Raw genomic sequence first — 6,917 nt, forward strand, 5'->3', positions numbered from 1 at the left:
TTTTTATTTCGTTATTGCCCTGCACGCAGCGCATGAGACCCATCAGGGCCAGGCCCAGAGAAGTTTGGTAGGTTTTGGAAGGATTTTGCAAGCATGTCTAGTTTCATTAGGCAAACTTCTACCTCTACATTTAATGTGCATCTATGTTTGTTGTGTGGAAATTATTGTAATCATCCTCGCTTAAGTCGACCTCGCACAAGTCGAGAAAATGTCGTGGTCGAAGGAAAAAAAAAATACCAATATGATACTAGTACCTGGTGGATGAAAAAAGGCTGATTTTATTATGAAAGTTGAAATTCACCGAAGTCAAATGATTTTCTCTTGTCCCTTTGGATTCGACTTGAGTAACGTTGACTGTATTCTTTTGGTTGAGGAAGAGATCAATAATGTTTTTACACACATTTTACATTTACATTTCCATCACACACACCTACACGCAGGAATAAGTTGTAAAAAGTTTCTTCCTTTTCATCATGAAGTTCAACAGAATGCAACCACTTCTGATACAATGTCCATCCGTGCCATGGATAGCAAAGCAAACGAGATCAGGGCAAGCAATGCTGTGTAAACAAGAGAAGAAACAGTACTGTACACGATTGTCAATTCCTACAAAAGTGTACACCAAAGCCCGTCTCTGTGACTTGATAGTAGCAGTAAAATCATCACGTTCATGTAAAGACGCATTTTTTTGGTCTTCTCCATTCATCAAAGATTAAATGTGTAAGACGATTGTGTGTGTGTGTGTGTGTGTGTGTGTGTGTGTGTGTGTGTTGGGGGGGGGGGGATTATTTGTGAGTGTTGCATATAGCTAGATACGCGTGAATTCGTCGAAGTACAATGCGTCTTAGATAATCCCCGTTGACATCCTCCATAACGGAAGGAACGCTGGGACAGCTTTTTGTGCCAGAGACTATCGTGTGTGGAATGGTATATTGAAAGCAACTTTTCAGAAGAGGAACAATGATATCAAGGTCTCTGTCGAGGCAGGGAGGTGTCCCTGGTCGAAGGGTAAAAAGGGCACTATCTCTTGTTTCCTACCGACAAGTCCGTTCGAGACCTCTTCTTTCCCCTCGAGTAAAAGGAAGTGTTCATGTGCAAACCATCAAAGCATTCTAACGTTTCCGAACGCGGTCAGTAGGCCTACTATATTTTCCAATGAGTTAATGGCGCCTCTCTTAACCCTATTCTAACTGGGCTATTTGAGACCAAGTTTTTACGGGGGGTGGGGGGGGGGGGGGGGGGGTTCAATTTGACCCCCCCCCCCCCCCCCCCCCCTCTTCAGATCTCGGCCGCCGATCGCGTGATCGCCGCAAAATTTTGCCTGAAGATAGAGCCGGATGTCAACTACAAGATTACATGGTCATACAAAAGAAAAATATTGGCTTTCTATTTTCAGTAAATTAATTATGCAAATTTACAACATGAAATCATATTTTCATCTATAATTCCATTAAAATGACTGAAGGATCCCAAAATTTTTGTGTCAGAGTTCCTCAAGACACAGCAAACAATTTTCTTGTAAAAAAATAGCGAAATCAAAATTTATTTCTTTTGACTTTTATTGTTATATATTCCTTGTTTTTTCGACCTTTTGTTTTCTATTGTTTTTTTACCAAAATTTGTTGCAGGCACTTTTTCAAGCTTATCTATATTAGAATTGATTGATTTCAATGGTTTAAAGTTGAAATAATCTAATTCATATCAATTTAACAAAAAAACAAAACAAAAAAACACCACAATTTTCATTGGATTTGCACACGATATCATGAATTTGAGCCGTTTTGGGGTTGACATGCATATGCAAAACGTTACGTAACTTCAGAACAGTGTACCTGGACGTCACAAATTTGGTCTCAAAATATGCGGGAGACTTCAATGAAAAAGGTCATGAAACGACGCGGCAAAATCTTTGCGCGTTGCGGAATCGTGGCACGAAATGTCGGGGGGGGGGGGGTCAGTTTGACCCCTCCCCCCAGTTGGAGTAGGGTTAACTTGCCAAATTTCCAAAAGAGGCAGCCAGTGACCATCCGTGTCTTGTACAGTACTTCATTTGCTACAATACTTAACGTACTTTTCAAATTTGCTTGCAGAAAATAATATAAAATTAATGCTTTCTTCCCCTGTATTGCGCTTTTCTATTCTTACAAACAATGACCAGTGAGGCATACATGTACGTGTACAGGTCTATGTAGGCAATTTGTAAACTCTTAAATGTCTACTTACACGAAGAATCTCATGACAAATGATATAAGTTACAAAAAAAAAAAGGGGGGATCGGAACTTATTACTTTCGTCAACTCATTGCAAGGTTTACTACGAATGAAGCAGAGATGGGGTCAATCCAGTACATACTGCGAATTGGCACTGCCTACATACGACTGAGCTATCACTCCTTGGCCATTTCAGACACAGAACAAAAAGAAACAAGCACACACACATGCACGAAGTGCGTAGATATATCCGTATCAGAATGCAAAATACTGGCGAGTGGAATAATTATACGTCACAATGTCAATACTGCATTGGTATGAGGTCACAAAGAGAGACCCGGCCTAATAAAATAATACGCATTAGCGTTTGCGGTCAACGCACTTTCATCTTGCGCGCATGAGGAAGTTAAAGAGCGTTGATAACGCCTCCCGCGCGCGCGTCGTCACGACAGTTTGCTACATTTATGCCTACTTGTGAGAAATAAAGAAAAAGAAAAGTCATTATGACGTCACAATGTGATTGTTGTGGAACTATTGTGACGTTCTGAGAGCAAACACAAAACAAGGAAAGAAAAGAAGAAATGTGACGTCAGTTTGCGTGTACAAGGGCAGTCTCTCTCGTCATACCCCCACCCCCCCACCCCGGCTTGGAAAATGTTTGCTACACTCCACTGTAGACACGATGGGCTGGAGCTGTAAGGAACTGGAATTCCCTGTCGTCAGAAATTGTTTCAGCGCCATCTGTGGGATCATTTCGAAACCGTCTAACGGTTGATCACAGTGGCTAGTATTTTCGTCAATTTTTCTATGTGCTTGTAAATATCTGTAAATAAATTGTATTATAATGTAAATAGCACCAGTCTGCAAGAATCTTCAGTCTATTGAAGGAGGCAGACTTAATCAGAAGAAGAAGAAGAAGAAGAAGAGCTCTTTCTCCTTCGCCATGTGTGCCTGGTTCAAAATGACGCAGTTACATTCTCGTTATTTGAGGTGTGAAGATGGTGGCAGAGGATCAATGGTTTGTCCATGTAATACAGTATACAATAGGATATAGGGAGATGGAAAGAGAGAGGGGGATTTGAAGCAAAATAATCTTTTATTTTTTTGAACTGCGTAAAAAAAAAGTATCGTAAATGCAAATTACACTGTACTTCAGTGATAGGCGAGAACTCGTTCAAATATAATTTTTGTATATACATGTATTCTATTAGGCTGTCGTCGTGATCAAGCAATTGCTCAGGATGGTGGCCTGTCTTTCCCCATCCAAGTTCAGATATTTTACATTCATAAACCGAACTTATACATTTTCAGATTTTCATCTTCTGGATTAAAGACATCTTACGTTGACATGTTTGTGTCTTCATTGGCATGAGCATGCTATCATTCTTTATTGTTTCCCATGTGTAATCCAATTTCACACATTAGTTTGTATTCTGTTGAAAAAAAAATGAAAATAAAGTTTGAATTTGAATTCATGGATAAAGTGACAAATTACATTGTCTGAAAACTAAATCGAAATGAAATCAATTCGCTTTTCATAACAAATTAAGGCGACTGTCAGGCAGACAAAGTTTTCGTTTTACTTTAATAATAAAGCTAAGGCGTATTTCCGTATCTCAGCTGCTATACATACAGGCCTATTCTACCGCGCTTCAATAGGATATTCCTGTCAGCTTTATTTTTTATTTTTTATTTTTTATTTCTAGATAGTGATGATGATGAAGACGATTCACAGAATTTGTAAATTAGATAACTTTATAGAGAAGATCACCAAATGCCTGAAATAAAAACCAACGAAGCGGGATGTTGATTTGGCTTAGTCGCGTAGCGCGTCTGCCTCCAGATCCAAAGGACCCGGGTTCGATTCCCGAGACTAACTGAACAATGTTATTTGTAATCATACCGTCCCCTCAAGCAAGAGACAAAACACTCTGTCCGCCGAATAGGACATAAAATGGAGAGTCACAACTCATGCACGTAAAAGATCACACTATTCATTCATCTCAAAGAGCAGGATGCGCAACCCGTTAAAGTGGTCCCGCCTCACCCCCAATTGCACGCCGTGGAAGACCAGCTAGTGCAGCTGTATAATATGGCCTATCCAGCCATCTTCTCAGATGGAAATTTTAAAAACAAACTAATAAATAAACAGACAGACAGACAAACAAGCGAAAATATTACCAAAACAGTTTCTTGGATGACGGTTTAATTTCACGAAATAGAGCACACATACAGGTAGAGTCTGCTTGCGTTTTTCTCAGTGCGGCCAGCTCTTGAAAGCCGACAGAAGAAAAACTATACAGTCGTTAATGTATCTCAATCAAACGGCAATATTGATGCGTTCCGCGCATCAGCTAAAGAGAATAAAGTGAAAACTAAACTGACAACAAAATTAACACTGTTTGACTATAATTTGTAACGTTGTGTCATTCCGCGTATATCGATTCCGTTTAAATCGACTGTAGCACGATGATACACACAAAGAATAACAAGTTTGTTTGCAACAATTCCCCATGATAGGGGTATAGAATAAATATCAAAATATCACAAGTATCATAATCTCCGAACAATCGGACAACAAAACGAAGGGGACGCGAAGTAACGATGAGTTAAAGTTTTCCATTACTTCACCAACTATTTATCTAATACTGGCAGTGTGCTACAATGTAAACACTTTACGAAAAATGTTGTACAAAGATAAAAGTTCAGCGTTCTTCCAAACCTTGAACGGCAAGAATGAAAAGGAAAAAAAATGCAGTGTAACGCTTCTTGAACGAATAATTCATTAAAACTCACGATCGGAAAATAGAGACTTCATGGAAAGCTTTGTAGCATGACGCCTGAGAGTTGTTGAACTCCCTATAATAATCATCTGCAAAAATATTAAACATGATGTCAATGACATCAGTAGGGGTGGATCGAGAGTGTTAAATCTACATCTCGTTTATCTTCTCTGTGTTATCAAACGTGTTGTCATCATGTTGATTGTAGTACATCAAAACTATGCACCCGTTCTTATGGAAGGTGCAAAGAAGAGAGTAAATTTTCATACAATTGTAGTAGCACAACAGGTTCTTAACTCTTGGCAAAGTTTGCTTATTCATTGCTATTCCGATTGGAAAGCAATTTGACAAATATACATGACGGATAATCCACATTATCTGACAAGGACATTTACATGTATGAGCTGTAGCAGGTTTACGCGGGATACGTTGTTTGAGAAGGGTGTGAAAACATTTTTTGCTGTTATTGACATTATGCAAATGATACACTTGCAATAAGATAAGTCACATTCCCCATGATCTGAGGCTTCATCTCATGGCTATTTAACACTGCTATGGCCTGACAGACTTATGTACACTGCAATAACCATCACACACAAATCGACATAATTATGCTTTGTACTCGACGTGGCTGATTTCTGCACGTTTAAGTCTTTACATTCTTCCTTCATATGAATCCTGAATAGTACATCTTTCACGTGCAGCGTGCTTTAGATTGAGTACTGTTCAAAGTATTACAGCAGTGGCAGTAATGTCAAAATAAGACGGAGAGGTACAATACATGTATAGCTATTCTCATCCCATTTTGGATTTCGAATGAAATGGAAGACCGATTGCAGCAACTTTTCACACCAAAGAGATCGTATATTCAACACTCCACATTATGTACCGCGGGTAGGCAATACAGCAAGCATATGGCTGTATCTTTCAAGCATACGGCTGTGTCCTATTGTAATAACTGCATCTATGTTATGGTACACGTACTGCGCTTCTAATCTTACGACGATCAAAACTGTCTCGACTATCGAAGGTACGTCACACATTATGTTCAACTGTTAATGTAACGGGTACTATACTTGAGCATGTTGATAAAACACAACGTTTAAGAACTGATACAAGGAGAAACATTGTTTCTGTAATCATAAGAATGCTCCATTTTTCTCTTCAAATGAGAAATAACTGAGTTGTGTGGAAGTGATACAAGGTATTACAGGTTATCTATCACATAGTAGTTCTACGTCTTTGACGGAAGCAACAGTTCGATAACGATGTAAACAATATCTAAAAACTGAGGCATTACCAAACGTTTATTAGATCTGAACGAATTCTGTAATGATTTCGATAACTTTACATATCTTCAGTAACAGTTGCCAAGCTATCAACCTTCATCCAACCTCAGATGGGGGTGGGGGAGGGGACCAAGTCCAGCAGAGATATTGAAAAATGTTATTATATCGTAAACATCATGCGCTTCTTTCACCTCTTGATTGGAAGGGTAGGCAAGGCCCGCAAATCTACATAACAAAATTCATCTCAAATCATGGAATGGATCACTCACTTAATATCAATTATGTTAATACATGCTTCCCTCGTGACATGGGTATGATTTAAATCGTTTTGATTGAAATCATACAAATTTCTTCTCAGTCAAACAATCTGTCCCCGTGATCTGAGGTGAGGAAGAAGCACATTCACGCTCCCTCCCTGTAACCGCAAACTCCTGCATAAACGACTGGAAAAAACTGGGCTATGTTCTTAGCAGAAATGGACACCCTTGATATGAAATTATTCCGAGTAGGGGAACGTGTGGCAAGATGGGACACCGGGGCAGGATGGGACAATGCGATAACTATCTAAATATAAAGCATCAGAGGGCACTATAATCTGCACTGATAAAAAGCACGCTGTCAGGAAGCCATCTTTA

Source organism: Diadema antillarum, unplaced genomic scaffold, assembly GCF_040938485.1.
Source record: "Diadema antillarum isolate AM-2024a unplaced genomic scaffold, OU_Dant_1.0 scf00000049, whole genome shotgun sequence".
Taxonomy (NCBI): Eukaryota; Metazoa; Echinodermata; class Echinoidea; order Diadematoida; family Diadematidae; genus Diadema; species Diadema antillarum.